The 18,436-nt window shown below is 34.8% G+C and overlaps 2 pseudogenes; one reads left to right on the forward strand and one right to left on the reverse strand.

The window, feature by feature from the left end:
* The first annotated feature begins 213 nt into the window (after positions 1–213).
* LOC141512165 (olfactory receptor 6C2-like) lies at positions 214–1,135 on the forward strand (annotated as a pseudogene).
* Positions 1,136–4,260: 3,125 nt separating this feature from the next.
* LOC141511578 (olfactory receptor 6C2-like) lies at positions 4,261–5,086 on the reverse strand (annotated as a pseudogene).
* Between the last annotated feature and the right edge of the window lie 13,350 nt (positions 5,087–18,436).

Here is an 18,436-nt window from a genome sequence, read left to right on the forward strand (position 1 = left end):
GATTTTGGAAAAGCAGATATAATTTCTTGCCAAATAATCTCATAAACTTCATACTTCAACAGAGTTCAATCTCAACACAATATTGTTAGAATTTCTTTATATTTCAAAAATTAATGAGAGAAGAGTACCTCAGTGTTTGATTTTTACTAACCTCCATCTCAGGCACAATCTTCTATGTTTTCATATAGATACTTCAACAGTTAAAAGTGCGGAATGGAAAATGATATAAATATAACAATATTCATTCTTCGGGGACTGACAGATAATTCACAGCTGCAAGCATTTCTTTTTGTCTTTATGTTTCTAACATACATTCCAAGTGTGACATCACCCTCATTTTGGTGGATTCCCACCTTAAAACCCCCATGTATATTTTCCTTCAAAATTTTTCCTTTGTAGAATTAATATTTACAAATGCCTATATTGTCAGATATCTATAAAGCTTATCAACTGGTGACAATACTGTCCCTTATAATACATGTATCACTCAAGTATTTTTCATTACTTTCTTTGCTTAAACAGAATTTTTCTTTTTGTCTACCATGTCCTAGGATTGCTATGTGGCCATCTGCAATTATCTACATTACACAACACTCATGAACAGCAAAGTTTACAACCAGCTCGTCCTGAGTTGTTGGGTAGCTGGACTAATGACTGTCCTCCCACCACTTAGTTTGGGTCTTGAGATGGAATTCTGTGACTCCAATGTCATTGAATATTGTTTTATGATGCATTTTCACTTCTGAAAATCACATGCTCTGATAAAACTTTCATAGAAAAAACTATAATAGTCTGTGCTATGTCATTACTTATGATCACTTTGGTATTTGTTGTTCTATCTTATGTGTATATCATCAGGACTATTCTGAGATATCCCTCTACTCAACAATGAAAAAAGGCCTTCTCCACTTGTCCTTCCCACATGATTGTTGTCTCAATCACTTATGGCATCTGCATCTTCACCTATGTCAAAACTTGTGGGAAGGAACAACTTGTTTTGAATAAGGTTGTGTCAGTACTTATGACATCCATTTCCCCTATAATGAATCCTTTTATTTATACCTTACGGAATAAGCAAGTCATTCAAGCCTTTAAGGACGTGGTCAAAAGAATTACATATGTATCAAAACCATAAAGTTACCTTGGTTTGAAGTGCTGAATGGTACAAGAAAACGTGAATGACTTAGATTCATATCACAAAATTCAATCACCTTTTTTTCCTCTTATTAATCTCCACTTGTCCATTTCTATATTATGAAGGAGTTTTTCTCTTGAATACAGAAATATGCATTGATCAAAGCTTTCCTATTTCCAATCTGCATTCTAGCCTGTGCAGTCTCATATACTTGCTTCTGGCAGAACATATATGGAGAACTCCTAGTTGAACATAGATTATTATAATGAAAAGAATGCTTAGAGTCATCTATTCCCAAACATTTGATGTTACACTAAATTCCTTTAATTTTAGTGGTAACCAAACCACTTATCCAGATCTCTTGCTTTCATTATAGGTGGATTAGAGTAAGTATAGTCTGAGGGCTTGGGAAGTTCATGGAACTAATATATTCCCTCTACATAAAGATGTTATTTTTTTTGAAATTTTCTAAAATCTTTTATTAAAAGTAACAATGAGGAACAGATAGGTGGCCATTAGGGTGATTCCTCCCTTCCCTTTTGGGACTTTAAGGCAACACAGTAGGATTCAGCTTCATTTTAGGGGAAAAACAGATTGCCATTATAAGAGGTATTTAATCCAAGTAGTTTGGATAAAGTCTGTGCTCTGAGATTAAGAACTGAATAGGATCTTTTTTTATATAAATACCTAATTTGTTTTCCAATTATATGGAATAGTAGTTTATATCTATCATTATTGTAATGTTTCGAATTTTACAATTTTCCCACCAACCTCCTTTCCCTCCACCCACCCTCTAAAGAAGGTGGTCTGATAATCTTTACATTATTTCCATGTTATACATTCATCAAAATTGAATGTGTTGAGAGAAAAATTGTATCATTGAGGAAAAAAAATGAAGTATAAGAGATAGCAAAATTATGTGGTATGTAAGACAACTCTAAAAATATGTTTAAACTCCACAATTCTTTCTTTGGCTACAGATAGTATTCTCCATCACAGATACCCTAAAATAATCCCTGATTATTGCACTGATGAAATGAACAAATCCATTAAGGTTGATGTTCTGGTTCCACTCATCTTGCTCAGTATCAGTTCATGAAAGTCTTACCAGGCTTCTCTGAATTCCCATCCATCCTGGTTTGAAATAGAACAATAATATTCCACAATTTGTTCAGTCACTCTCTAATTGATAGAGATTCCCTCAATTTCCAATTCTTTGCTACTACAAACAGAGCTGCTATGAATATTTTTGTACAAGTGATGCTTTTACCTTTTCTCATGATCTCTTCAGGGTATAGACCCAGTAGCAAGTATTGCTGGAACAAAGGGTATGCACATTTTTCTTGCCCTTTGGGCATAGTTCCAAATTGTTCCAGAAAGGTTGGATGAGTTCACAGCTCTTCCAACAATGTATTAGTGTCCCAGGTTTCCCACATCCCTTCCAACATTGATCATTGTCCTTCCTGGTCACATTAGCCAATCTGTGAGGTGTGAATTAAAACTTCAGAGTGGAAACAAGGAAGCCAATTATCACCTTTACTATTAAATATTGTTTTAGAAATGTTAACTTTAGCAATGAGAGAAGAAAATGATACTGAGGGACTTAAAACTGGTGATGAGGAAGCAAAACTTTCAACATTTTGAAGATTATATGATGGTATACTTAGAGAACCATAGAAAATTATCTTTAAAAATTACTTGAAGCAATAACTATAGCAAAGTAGCAGGATATAAAATAAATTCACATAAATCATTATCATTGCTATATATGAACAAGGAAGTCCAAGGGAAAGTGATAAAAAGAGAAATTCCATTAGAAGCAACTGCAGACATCATAAAATGGTTGGGAATCTACCTGCCAAGACAAACTAGAAACTGTATGAACACAATTACAAAACACTTTTCACACAAATAAAGTCAGATCTAAACAATTAGAAAATTTTCCATTACTCATGGTTAGACCAAGCTAATATAAAAGATGACAATTGTACCCAAATTAATTACTATCAAATAACTATTTTTACAGAGCTAGAAAAATTAGTAACAAAGTCCATCTGGAGTAATAAAAAGTCCAGAATATCAAGGGAACAGATGAAAAAAAGTTAAAGGTATTTGGTCTAGGTCTAGTATACATAAAAAATTAATAGTAAATAACTACAGTAATATATTTCTTGACAAACCCAAGGACATTAGCATCTTGGATAAGAACTCACTATTCTGTGAGTTAGGACAACTGGAAATATGTGTGGCCAAAACTAGGCATAGATCCACATCTCACATCCAATACCAAAATAAGGTCAAAATAAATACAAGATTTAGATATAAAGAGTGACACCATAGATAAATTAATAGATCAAGAAATTCTCTATCTATCTGATCTAAGGAAATCTCTACAACAGCGTACTAGTGGCCTCTCCAACACTGATCATTTTATTTTTTCTTTTCTTTGGCATGTTAACTTATCTGATGGGTATAAGGTATTTCCTCCAAGTTATTTTTAATTTACAGTTCTCCAATATCAATAATTATTAAGAGCAGTTTTATTTAATGATAGATAACTTTTTAGTTGATTCTCTAGGGTTTTCTCAGTATACTAATATATCATCTGAAAGGGTAATAATCTTGACTACTCTAAATTCTTCACTCTCTTTTTCTTCTCTTATTGCCATAGCTAACATTTCTAGTATTTTATTGAATAATAATAAAGATATTGGACATCCTTGTTTTATCCCTGATATTACTGGGAAAGCCTCTTGCTGGTTTATCCTCTTTATAGCTAATGGTTGCTGATGGTTTGAGTTGCTAGATACTATTTATTAATTTACAGAATGCTCCACTTATTCCTTTACTCTATAATTTTTAGGAGTAATGACTACTGTGTTTTGTTTAAAAGCTTTTCTGCATCTATTGAAATAATCATATGATTTCTATTTTCTTTGCCATCCTGGTATAAATCCCACCCAGATATAGTGTATAATTTGTAATGTATTGCTGTAATCATCTTGTTATGATTTTGTTCAAAATTTGTACTTTGAAATTTATTATAGAAATTGGTCTGTAATATTCATCTCTGTTTTAGTTTTTCCTGATTGAGTCATTAGTTTCCTGATATTCTCCATTTTCTGTTATAGCTTTGAAATCAATGAAATCCTTTTGAATGTGTCTCTAAAAGCTTGAATCACTTGTTCATTTCTCAAAGTATAAATAAAAGGATTCATTACTGGTACCACTGATGTTACAAGCAGTATTACAATCTTATTTAAAACCACTCCTTCTTTTCCAGAAAGTTTCACATACACGAAGATGCAACTGCCATAGGTGATGGAGAGGATAATCATGTGGGAGGAACAAGTGGAAAAGGTCTTTTTCCTTTCCTTTGCTGAGGAAAACCTCAAAATAGTCCTAATAATAGAGGTATAAGATAGAACCACTAACACTAAGGTGAGCATGAGTGTCAACACAGCAGATGTTAAAAGCATTCTTTCTATGAACTGCGTATCAAAGCATGTAATCTCCAGCAATGGTGATAAATCACAGGCAAAATGGTCAAGAAGATTGGAGTCACAGAATTCTAGCTCAAGAACCACACCAAATGGTGGAAGGGCTATCATTAATCCAGGTAGCCAACAACCCAGGATGAGCTGGTAACAGACTCGATTGTTCATGATGGTTGCATAATGGAGAGGTTTGCAGATGGCTACATAACAATCATAAGACATGGCAGTTAAAAGGAAAAATTCTGAAGCTCCAGTGAGGAGACCAAAAAATAATTGTGTGAAACAAGCATTATAGCTCACAGTATATTTCCCAGTTGACAAGTTGTACAGGAAAGTTCCCAGTTACAGTCAGCAAGTAGGTCAGAAACAGAAAGATAAAAAATAGAAGCTGCAGCTGTGGGTCATCTGTTAATCCCCAAAGAATAAATAATGTTATCCTTGTATGGTTTCACATTTCTGGCCTTTTTCTTTGATGAGAGAGAGACAGACAGAGAGAGAGAGAGAGAGAGAGAGAGAGAGAGAGAGAAAGTAGGTCTGAATAAAATCATCATAAAATATAACACCATTTGGATATAAATATGCAGTAATCACTCTTAGGCACTTCTTATTCCATTGGCAAAAGAACAATGCCAACATTTTCTTTTCCTTGAGTAGTGTCAAAACTACTGGGCATAACATTTTTATAAATACTTTTCTTCTCCAGTTTCTTTTTCTTCCTCCCCCCCTTCCCCAGGTCCTTGGTTCCACTGCATTACTTCCAAATTAATTTTAATCTGTAGTATCTAATTATCACTTGGGTAGTTTTCTTTCCAATTTTGTTCTGAATTTTATTGGGAGTGAGGAAAACAATTCCCCTTTGGACAATTGGAAGATAATTTCATCTTCACCTACCTCTCCAAAAGTCCTCAGCCTTAAAACTCTTTATCTTTTCTGCCCTCATTTCTATATACTAGATTATTTTGATTGTGAACCAACTTTTCTGCATGCTGCTCTCTTAGGTTATAGGCACTTAAAGTCTCAGTGGATAGAAGACTGGACCTGGACTCAGGAAGAACAAAGTTCAAATCTAATCTTAGATTTATTTTCATCTGTGTGACCCTGGACAAGACTCAATTATCTTGAGGAAAAGGATCCACTTGGGAAGGGAACTGGCCGATAATTTTAGTTTCCTTTATAAGGAAAGCACTATTTACTGTATATCTACCATAACTTCTGTAGGTGGGAATATTTAGCTTTAAAAAATTCCAATTGCCATCCATTACCATTGGAAATTTAAAGAGGTTTCTCTCTTCTCTACATTTTGTTTCCTAATGCTTTCTTCTAATTTCTAATGCTTTTAGGGGGCAACTAGGTAGTGCAGTGGATAGAGCACTGGCCCTGGAGTCAGGAGTACCTGAGTTCAAATCTAGCCTCAGACCCTTAATAATTATCTAGCTGTGTGGCCTTGGGCAAGCCACTTAACCCCATTGCCTTGCAAAAAATTTCTAATGCTTTTCATCTTTTTCACCTTGCTATAACCTCCATTATATCCTGCACTGGACTCCTTAATTGATTGCATCTTTCTGAAATGAATTAAAAGAAGATCTAAAAAAAGGAAATCACAGTAAGTAATTAATAGCTGCTAATAGTCATTTACAAAGATAGTTTAAATATTAGGTAACTATTATTATTAATATTATTATTATTATTATTATTATTTGGAAGTGATAATAAAATTTTTGGTAATAGAAATAAGTGCTACACCATGAAGACAGTTATATATTTTTTCTTACAAAGAAGACTGACCTGAGTGGGGAATATTGTCTTATTGTTATTTCTCCCTTGCTGTCTCTTTAACTATCTTTTAAGTTAATCCTATGGTAAACAATTTCTCTGTACAATGTTGGAGGGCACATTTAGAGACAGGAATAACAATAGAAGAAATGTGAATATTTTGTTCAATTGGTAGTGAAGTTGAGATGGGTTATTTCTGCAAAGATTCTGGATATTGGAGAATTTTTTCATTCCATTCTTAAAGATGGCAGCTTATGTTTCATGAAAAGAATACTAAAGAGGTTCCCCTTATATTTCAGCATCCCAGTTTTGATCACTAACCATTTTATTTTAATTTCCAACAGGAACAGGTCATTTCCTCCATCACCACGGAACATTGCAATGGGAAGTAACTATAGTCAAGTGTCCTCTTTTACTACTGATCCTTTACATATTTGTAGATGACATCTCTGTCTCTTCACTCTGTCCCCATGATTCTAAGCTTAAAAACAGATCATCTAATTTGCTTTCAGGAGAGTTTGTGCACAAATTGTTTCTCACTGATCACAAGTTAATTCTATTTAGCAGTTAAACAAATGTTTTCTATCTACTTTCAATTTTCCTCCATGTTCCCATGGATTGTTTCCTTAGGGGAACCCATTAAGTTGTAGGGATGAGTTTTACTTGGTTCCTGTACTTTGGTCCCCACAAAGACCCAATGGTGATTTCCTCCTGCATCTTGAGAAATGTGGTTTTTGAATCCCAGCTAAGATTACATGTGCTCAGTTCATACAATGATACAGAATGCAATGTTGCAAATACCATAACAGGTGTGGTACACTGATGTGTTTTGCTTTAGATAGCTGATTATCTAAGAGGCAATTCTCTTTTGTTTAACTTTTGTAGGGAAGAATCCACATAGAGTTAATTCTTGAGACAGAATTATGGCCTAATAGAAACTTGCCTCAGAGTTTTGTCTTCTCGACAAACTCACTTCTCTGACATAGGGCTCCTTGCCCCTTTAAACAATTTGTTCTTCCCTGGGAAACATTACCTTTCTTTCTTTCTTTCTCCCACAGGCCTCGCAGGCTTGAACATTTCCAGTTAAGAAAACTTTCATTCAAAGGATATAGTTATCAGAAAAATCTCAAGAAATGTGTAATAGACTTCTGGCCAAGATGGCAGAGAGAAGACAGACACAGCTCTAAAGTCTCCTGATCTTTCCCCATCTATCATATGAAACAAACCTCTTAAAAGAAATCCGACCCACAAAACCCAGAAAGAAAAGCCAGGAGAAAGAACATCTACCTCAGGATTTGTCTCCTTCAGCAGCAACGGACAAATTTGGGCAGGTGAGTCTGGGCGAAGAGGGTGGATCAGCCCCGAATCAGCCAGATTAGCAGCTGAATTGGAGTCAGGGAGTCTGAGGGGCCAAGAGCTGGACCTGCTGGATCAGCGGTGGGGCTAGATAATGGGGCTTGAGTCAACTAGGGAGCAGGGGAGCGCTGACCCTCTGGAGTTTGCCAACAGGTCTGGGAGAGTTCCAGTGCAGGATAGCTGCCGACACACCATCCCTGGGCTCCTCTGGTCTGAGGAATTCTGAGTCCACACCTCCACTGCAGTTGAGGCCTCATCCCTGAACAAACATTTGCAGACTACTTCTGCCTCAGAGACAGGTGTTTGACCAGAAGAACCAGCCCAGCTGACAACAGGGAAAGAGATAACCTCAGGCCAGGGCAAAGCTCACCATTGAGTGAAGGCAAAGGATTCCAAGCTAAGGGAGAAAGCCTCAATCAAGGTCACAGACATCCAGAGAAAGCAACCAGCACTTCCTACTGGCCAAACTGAGAAATTGCACTCAATGAGTAAAGCCTCTATTGATCCCAAGCCCCTGTGAACCAGCCACTCCACAACTCAAGGTCTTAGCAAAATGAAGAAGGGTCAGCAGAAAGGTGGATCTATAGAAAAATTCTTGGAAGGGAAGGACCCTAACTCAGAGAGACCTAGAACCTCTGAGGATTATAGGACCTGGCCTTCAACACAGAAAGACTTCTTTGAAGAAATAAAGAAGGAGATTAAAAATCAACTGGAAAATCTGGGAGAGACAATTAATACCTTGCAACAAGAAAACAAATCCTTAAAAAAATACAATGGGACAAATAAAAAATGAGAATAAATCTCTCAGATCATCAATTGGACAAATACAAAATGAGAATAATTTTCTCAGATCTTCAATTGGGCAAATGCAAAAAGAAAATAATTCTCTCAAAACCTCAATTGGTCAAATGGAAAGCTCTTTCCAAAGTAGAATGGACCAATTGGGAAAAGAGTTGGAAAAGGTTAATGAAGAAAATTCCTCTCTAAAAAAAAGAATGGAATCTGCAGAAACTAATGACTCCATGAGACAGCAAGAGCCAGTTAAAAAAAAATAGAAAAAATAGAAGATGTAAAATACCTCATCAGCAAAACCACTGATCTTGAGAATAGGTCGAGTAGGGGAAACCCCGAAAATTATTGGACTTCCTGAAAACATTGAAGAGAAAAAAAAAGCCTGGACTTAATATTGCAGGATCTAGTGATGAAAAACTGCCCTGATATCATGGAACAAGTAGATATTGAAAGAATACATTGTTCCCCTCCAGAAAAAGATCCTAAAATAAAAACACCAAGGAATGTTGTGGCCAAATTCCAGAACTATCAGATAAAAGAGAAAATCCTGCAAACAGCCAGAAAGAAACAATTTAAATATCAAGGAGCCACACACAGTAAGGATTACTCAGGACCTGGCTGCATCAACATAAAGGGATCCAAGGGCCTGGAAGGAGACATTTCAGAGAGCAAGGGAGCTTGGAATGCAGCTAAGAATCCACTATCCTGCCTTCTCTTCCAGGGAAAAAGATGGACATTTAAAGAAATGGAAGAATTCCAAAAATTCCTGATGTAAAGACCAGAGCTAAATAGAAAATTTGGTCATAAAACAGGAGGTTCAAGGGACAAATGAAAAGGTTAAAAAAAAACAAAAAAAGAGGGGGTAGTAAAAAAAATTGCTATCCAATAAGTTGAAACTGGCTATATTCTAGCATGGGGAAAAAGATTCTCATAAATCTTGAGAATTGTAACTCTAACAGAGAGAATATACCTAGCCAAAAGTGATATACATTCATGACCTATCCATGAGACTGCTATCCAATGAGATGTAACTGGCTTTAAACCCACTTGGGAGAAAGACTCTAATAACTCTCAAGAATTTTGACTCTATTAGACAGAATGGACATAGCTAGAAGTGACAGAATTTTCTATGACTCAGAATGATCTAAAAAACACTACCTCCTTAAAAAGGGGGACAGGAAGGAGACAGGATGAGGGAGGGGATTGAATGGGGTAAATCTCACTACACTAAGAGGAACAAAATACCTATGGTAATAGAGGGAAAGAAGGGAGGAGATGAGAAACAACTGAATCTTCTCATCAGATTTCGCTTAAAGTCAAGTTACACATACTTACTTAACTTAAAAAACATCTAACCTTTCAAAGATTAAAAGGGGAAAGGGGGAGGGGGGGTGGAGAAAGGGAGGGGAGAGGGGAAAAGGGGGACTAACAAAATGAAGGGAAGGGAAAAGGCAAAAAGAGAATGGGGAAAGAAAGGGGAGGGGTGATATAGGAGGGCAAACACACTGAACAGAGTGGTATTCAGAAACAAAATACTGGGGAATATGGATAAAGGGAGGGGGAAGGGGAAAAATACAAACAGAAGGAAGAAAGTATGGAGGGCAATAAAGAATTAGTAATCATAGCCTTGAATGTGAATGGGATAAACTCTCCCTTAAAACATAAGCAAATAGCAGAGTGGATTAAAAACTAGAATCCGAAAATATGCTACTTACAAGAAACTCATTTGAAGCATAGAGATACACATAGAGTAAAGGTAAAAGGTTGGAGCAAAATATATTTTGCTTGAGCTGAAGTAAAAAAAGCAGGGGTAGCAATCCTTATCTCAGACAAAGCAGCAGCAAAATTAGATAGTGTTAAAAGAGACAATGCAGCAAACTTTATCCTCCTGAAAGGTACCATAGATAATAAAGCTATTTCAATACTGAATATATATGCAACCAATGGGACAGCATCCAAATTCTTAGAGGAAAAGCTGAAAGAACTAGAGGAAGACATAGACAACAAAACTCTACTAGTGGGAGACCTCAACTTCCCGCTTGCAGATCTAAATAAATTGAATCATAACATAAACAAGAAAGAAGTTAAGGAGGTGAATAAATTCTTAGAAAAACTAGATATGGTAGACTTATGGAGGAAATTGAATGGGGATAGAAAGAAATATACCTTTTTCTCTGCAGTACATGGAACTTATACAAAAATTGACTATGTACTAGGACATAAAAACCTAATGATCAACTGCAGAAAGGCGGAAATAGTGAATATATCTTTCTATAAATAAATACATCTTGCTATAAATAAAGCTTCATAAATCCTCAACTTTTCTATATATGTCTAGCAAGAAACAGCAGGAAGAGCTAGAAAGAGAAATCCCATTCAAAATCACCTCAGACAATATAAAATACCTGGCAGTCTATTTGCCAAGACAGACTCAGAAACTTTTTGAAAACAATTATAAAACACTTCTTACACAAATTAAATCAGATTTAAATAACTGGGCAAATATCAACTGCTCATGGATATGTCAAGCTAATATAATAAAAGTGACAATTCTACCAAAACTAAACTACCTGTTTAGTGCCCTACCAATCAAACTTCCAAAAAATTACTTTAATGAGTTAGAAAAAATTGTAATTAAATTCATATGGAAAAATAAGAAGTCAAAAATTTCCAGGAGCTTAATAAAAAAAGCACAAAAGAAGGTGGCTTAGCCCCACCTGATCTAAAATTATATTATAAAGCATCAGTCATCAAAACTGTTTAGTACTGGCTAAGAAATTGAGTGGTGGACCAGTGGAATAGACTAGGTGCAAAAACAGGAGACAATTATAGTAATCTGCTCTTTGATAAACCCAAAGAGTCCAGCTATTCGGATAAAAACACTCCCTTTGATAAAAACTGCTGGGATAATTGGAATTTAGTGTGAAAGAAACTTAGATTAGACCAACACCTTACACCCTTTACCAAGATAAGACCCAAATGGTTACAGGACTTAGAGATAAAAAACAATACTATAAGCAAATTGGAAGATCAAGCACTAGTTTACCTGTCAGATCTATGGAAAGGGGATCAGTTTATGACTAAGGAAGAATTGGAGCACATCATCAAAAACAATCTAGATGACTTACATTACATTAAATTAAATAGTTTTTGCACAGATAAAACCACTGCAACCAAGATCAAAAGAAATGTAGTAAATTGGGTAACAATCTTTACAACTAATGATTCTGACAAAGGACTCATTTCTGAAATATACAGAGAACTGAGTCGTTTTTTTAAAAAAAGCTATTCCCCAATTGACAAATGGTCAAAAGATATGCAAAGGAAATTTAGAGATGAAGAGATCAAATCAATCCATAGCCATATGAAAAAATTGCTCTAAATCATTAATTATTAGAGAAATGAAAATTAAAGCTTCTCTGGCGTACCACCTCACACTTCTCAGACTGGCCAATATGACCAGAAAGGATAATGCTCATTGTTGGAAGGGTTGTGGGAAATCTGGGACACTATTACACTGCTGGTGGAGCTGTGAACTCATCGAACCTTTCTGGAGAGCTATTTGGAACGACACCCAAAGGGCAACAAAAATGTGCATACCCTTTGACCCAGCAATACCACTACTGGGTCTATACCCTGAAGAGATGATGAAAAAGGGTAAAAACATCACTTGTACAAAAATATTCATAGCAGCTCTGTTTGTGGTGGCAAAGAATTGGAAATCAAGTAAATGTCCTTCAATTGGAGAACGGCTTAGCAAGCTGTGGTATATGTATGTCATGGAACACTATTGTTCTATCAGAAACCAGGAGGGACGGGATTTCAGGGAAGCCTGGAGGGATTTGCATGAATTGATGCTGAGTGAGATGAGCAGAATTAGAAAAACACTGTATACCCTAACAGCAACATGGGGATGATGTTCAACCTTGAAGGACTGACTCATTCCATCAGCGCAAGAATTGGGAACAATTTGGGGCTGTCTGCAAAGGAGAGTGCCATCTATTTACAGATAAAGAGCTGTGGAGTTTGAACAAAGTTCAAGGACTATTCCCTTTAATTTAGAAAAAAAACAGATATCTTATTGTCTGATCTTGTTACCTCTTAGACTTTTTGTCTCTTCCTTAAGGATACAATTTCTCTCTTATTACACTCAATTTGGATCAATGTACAACATGGAAACAAAGTAAAGACTGACAGATTTCTTTCCCTGGGGGCGGAAATTAAGATTGGGAGGAAAATTGTAAAACTCAAATAATAGCTTGAATAACAAAACAATTAAAAAAAGAAACATGTAATACATGGTAGTAAAAGAAATCTCCTAAGCACTTCATCTATGCATGAAGTTCTAAGCCCGATCCCTCATCCATCAAAGGAAAAAAATCAATGTCCATGTAATTCTGATGAATATCTCAGATAAAAATAGTAGATGTAAATCAGGAACATAATTTTTTTTTCTCTTTTTTCCTCCTTAGGGCTATGACCCATATGATGAAAAACTGCAGGGGAATCACAAAATGTGCCATTATTCTTGTAGTTTGAGTTTGTCAGAAAATTTTGTTTTCTACTCTGCTGAGGGAGAATGTGCTCATCCATTCCATTCCTGCTGGCATTAGGCATCCCTTTTAACTAATGATTTTGTCTTCTTCTTGATGTTGCCTCTGCTCAATCTTTGTTATAATTAAAGAAGACAGAAAATTTCCCTTTTGGGGCTAGGTCTGGGCAACAATTGTTTTTCTTTCTTTTTTTTTTAGCAATAAGGGAAAAATGACTTGCCTAATGTCACACTCCTAGTTAATTGTTTCAGGCTGGATTTCAACTCAGGTCCTTTTGATTCCAGGATCAGGGCTCTATCCAATCTGTACTCTAATTGTTTACCAATAATCAGTATTTAATGATCTTCACTAGCTAACTCTATTCTAGTTTGAATTTTAGTTAATTTTTTTTCCATTCTGCATTGGAAAAGACTTCCTTTGGAGATCCCAATCAGTTATAGCAATATCATTTCTTTTACTGTTGTGCTACATTATGCGCTAAGAACCCTGAGGTCTCTTCTCCCTTAGCTTGAAGTAATAGACCTTTAATCTGGAAGCTAAAATAGTTTGGGTCAGCTCCAGTAAGGGTCTTTGTCACTTAATACAGGATCCAGTGAACAGAGACATAAAAATAGGGTGCTCAGACCTAGTTTGACTACAGCTATAATTAGATCAATAATGAAATATTTCCCTATTACTAATGTTTCCAAGGAAGAGGACAAAAAACTGTAACTTCCAAGAAGCTTATCTCTGGACATGCTTATTCCCCCTATTTCTAAGAGTCTTATTTCCACTAGATTAGTGATCTCACACTGCTAATTGTGCACCCTACTCCATTTTTCTTTCTCTGAGTAATGAATGCTTTACTTTCATAGTTATGTTTCCCTCCTACTCCCTTGCATCTTCCTCTCTAAGCTCTTTAACTAGCTAGATAGTGGACAGTAAATATCTTTTATCAAATTCATTCTTTCATGCCAATAACTAATTATTTAATATTTTAATTCTCTCAAGAATGCTTATTTATTCAGTGAAAAAGCCTTTTCATTTAAAGGCAATATCTCCATTGTGAAATTTAAGGATATTTGTAGCTTGAGAGTAGGGATATAGCTTTTGGTGGAAAGCTCATATGCAGTCCTCAGATTTCCAAGATCTATATATAAACCACAGAGTTGTCAAGCTGTTCCTATGAAACCACTCCCAGCAGTAACTATGTGATAGAGATGAAAAGTTATATCTCAGAAATAAATGTTCATTTTCTATCTGAAATATAAATTTTACTTCCATTTATTCTATCCCCACAGCTGGGGAAAAAAGTCATGATGTGACAAACCATTATGTTATTTACTTTCCTACCTGTACTTCAGGTCTCAGTGAGCAGTTTTTGCCCTTAAATCCTTGGAATGCCTCAAAGACGAGCAGCAGCAAATTAGTGGAAAAGCATATGTCTAGTGGCCACATTATCTCACAAATTCATGACCTCATTCTAAAAAGAAGAACGAAGTTCTAGGTTCACATCTTCTAGAATATAACAATCTTCTCCCATTCATTGCCATCTCTAAATGGATGCTGCTTCAGAAACCTTGTCCTGTTTCAAATGTGGGAAATATTTGGATGAACTGCATGGTGAATGAAAGACAGAACCATTAGAAAGAGAGTGGACATTCAGATTATGCCTTCCTTTTGATCCCCTAATCTGAATACATGATCATGGAGTCAAGTTTACTTACAAGTTGTATATTAACAAAGAGGATATTTATTTCATCTATCCAATGTGCTTTAGGTGCTTGGGGATCAACTGAATCCACAAATGTCTGAGGCCAGATTTAAACCCAGGTACTCCTAACTCCAAGGCTGATGCTCTATCCACTGTACCACCTAGCCACCCCAAAAGCAAACTTTCAAAGAAAAAGAGTCTATTTTCTCTTTTTAAAAAAAATAATTTTCCCAATTACATGAAAAGATAGTTTTCATCATTCTTTCTTTTGTAAGTTTATGAGTTCTACATTTTTCTATCACCTTTTCTTTCCTCCCTCCATCCTATGACAGTGAACAGTGGCAAAAGTTGTTCTTGTACACCTGAGTTTAACATATTTCACTGTTATTCATGTTGTGAAAGAAGAATTAGAAGTAAGAGGGAAAATCATAGAAAAATTAAATAATACATTTTTAAAAACTGAACAAAATTTGCTTTGTTTTCCATTCAGACTCAATAGTGAGTTTGTGTGGGTCTCTCTCTCTCTCTCTCTCTCTCTGTGTGTGTGTGTGTGTGTGTGTGTGTGTGTGTTTCTGGATGTGTATGTTATCTTGTATTGTAGTAGCCTTTGATCACTGAACTTTTAAAAAGAGTTGTGCCCTTCATAGTTGATGCATTTCTCACTATTGACATTACAATATTCTCTTGTTCCACTCAATTAACTCAGAATCAGTTCATATAAGTCTTTCCAGGTTTTTATAAAGTCCGGCTACCTATAATTTCTTACCAAGTAATACCACTCCATCACATTCATATGCCATAACTTGTTCAGTCATTCCTCATTGATGGGTTTTCCTTCAATTTCCAATGTTTTTGCTACTACAAAAAGAAGTGCTAAATTTTTTTGTAGATGTGGATCTTTTCCCCTTTCTTAATGAGATTTCAACCTAGTAGTGTTATTTCTGAATCAAAGGGTATGCACAATATTATTGCTCTTTTGACAGTTTCAAATTGCTCTCCAAAATCGTCAACTCATTTCACAGTTCCCAACAACAGTGTCTCAAGTTTTCCCACATCCTCTGCAACATTGATTATTTTCCTTTTTGGTAATCTTAAGCAATTCTGCAGGTGTGATATCAGAACTCAGAGTTGTTTTAATTTGCATTTCCTCTAATCAATAATAATTTGGGGGATTTTTAATATGACTAAAGTTGTCTTAAATTTCTTCATCTGAAAACTATCTTTTCTTACCATATGACCTTTTATCAACTTGAAAATAACTTGTATTCTTATAAATTTCTCTGTTATTTATATATTTTAGAAGTAAATCCTTTAGCAGAAACAGAAGTTGTGAAAATTGATTGCCAGATTTCTGAATTCCTTCTAGTCTTGGCTGCATTGGTATTGTTTGTTCAAAAACTTTTAATATAATCTAGTCAAATCATCCATTTTACAACTCATAATGTTTTCCATCTCATGCTTGGTCATAAACTTCACCCATAGATCCAACACATATATAACTTCTTTTTCTGTTAATAAATCAGCTATAGTAGCGGCTAGGTGGGGTAGTGGATAAAGCACCGGCCCTGGAGTCAGGAGTACCTGGGTTCAAATCCGGTCTCAGACACTTAATAATTACCTAGCTGTGTGGCTTTGGGCAAGCCACTTAACCCCATTTGCCTTACAAAAAAAAATCTAATAAATAAATAAATCAGAGATAAAATCACCCTTTGTGTAAAACTTTGGTATACATATTGAATTTATTTTTCTATAGGACATAAGATGTATATTTATACCTAGTTTCTACATATTATTTTCTAGTTTTCTCAGCAATTTTTGTAAATAGTGAGTTCATAACTCAGAAGCTAGGGTTTGGGGTTTATCAATTACTAGATTACTGTAGCCATTTATTATACTCTCTTTTGTACATAATCTACTCCAGTGATTTACTTCTCTGTTTCTCAGCCAGTACCAGACAATTTTGATGATTAATGATATTATAATATCAATTTAGATATGGTAGAGCTGATTTTTTCATTAATTCTCTTAATATTCTTACCCTTTCGATGTTGCAGATGACTTTTATTAATATTTTTCTAGCTCAAAAAAGTAGTTTTTTGGTAGTCTGATTGGTATGACACTAAGTAAATATTATAATTAAGGTAAAATTGTCATTTTTAATATATAACTTTGCCTATCCATGAGCAAATAGAATTTCTTAAATTGTTTAGATCAGACTTTATTTGTGTGAAAAATGTTTTGTAATTATGTTCTTATAGTTTGTGGATTTATCTTGGGATGTAGATTCCCAAGTATTTTATGTTGTCTAAAATTATTTTACATGGAAGCTTTCTTTCTATCTCTTACTATAGGATTTTGTTAGTCATATATAGAAATGCTATTAATTTTTGTGGATTTATTTTGTATTCTGCTACTTTGATAAAGTTATTCCAAGTATTTTTAGTTGATTTTCTAGGATTCTGTAAGTATACCATCATATCATCTGCAGATTGCTGAAGTTTTGTTTTCTCCTTGTCAAATCTATGTCCATTTTTTTTATCTTTTATTGTTTAGCATATCTAATAGAATATTGGATACTATTGGTGGTTATGGGCATTCTTGCTTCATCCATGATCTTAGAAATGTTGCCTGTTTATCCCTATTGCATATAATGCTTGCTTATCATTTTAAGGAAAACTCCATCGATTCCTCTGCTTCCTAGTGTTTTAATAGGAATGTGTACTGTACTTTGTCAAAGGTTTATTTAGTATCTATTGAGATAAACATAAGATTTCTATTAATTTTTCTATTGATATGATCAATTATGTTGATTTTTTTTCCTGATATTGAACCATCCCTGCATACCTGGAATAAATCTTACTTAATCATAGTGTATTGTCCTAGTATTAACTTGCTGTTATCTCTTCACCAAAATTTTATTTAAAAATTTCCATCAACAATCTTTAATGATAATGACCTTTAATTTTCTTTGTTTTCTCTTCTTGATTTAGGTATCAGCACCATGTTGGTATCATAAAAGAAGTTGGGCAGAACTTTTTCTTCACCTATTTTTTTCATATAGTTTATATGAATTGGAATTGAGTATTCTTTAGCTATTTTTGTGTTTACTTGTAAGTTCATCTGTCCCTGGAGATATTTTCCTAGAGAATTTATTTATGACTTCTTCAATTTATTTTTCTGAAATGGGGATATTAAAATACTTTATTTCCTCTTCTGTTAATCTTGAAATTTTTTTGCAGATATTCATCTATTTCACTTATGCTGACAGATTTATTTATATACAAAATAACCCCAACTGTTACTTTAATATCTTCCTCATTGGGGCAGCTAGGTGGTGCAGTGGATAAAGCACCGGCCCTGGAGTCAGGAGTACCTGGATTCAAATCTGGTCTCAGACACTTAATAATTACCTAGCTGTGTGGCCTTGGGCAAGCCACTTAACCCCATTTACCTTGCAAATACCTAAAAAAAAAATTCTCCTCATTGCTGGTGAGTTCATTCTTTTGATTTTTGATACTGGTAATTTGGTATTCTTCATTCTTTTTTTTAAAAAATCATATTAAGCAGAAGTTTATTTAAATTTTTGCATAAAACAAACTATAAGTTTTATTTATTAGTTCCTTAAATAAGAACTCCA

Source organism: Macrotis lagotis, chromosome 2, assembly GCF_037893015.1.
Source record: "Macrotis lagotis isolate mMagLag1 chromosome 2, bilby.v1.9.chrom.fasta, whole genome shotgun sequence".
NCBI classification, from domain to species: Eukaryota; Metazoa; Chordata; class Mammalia; order Peramelemorphia; family Peramelidae; genus Macrotis; species Macrotis lagotis.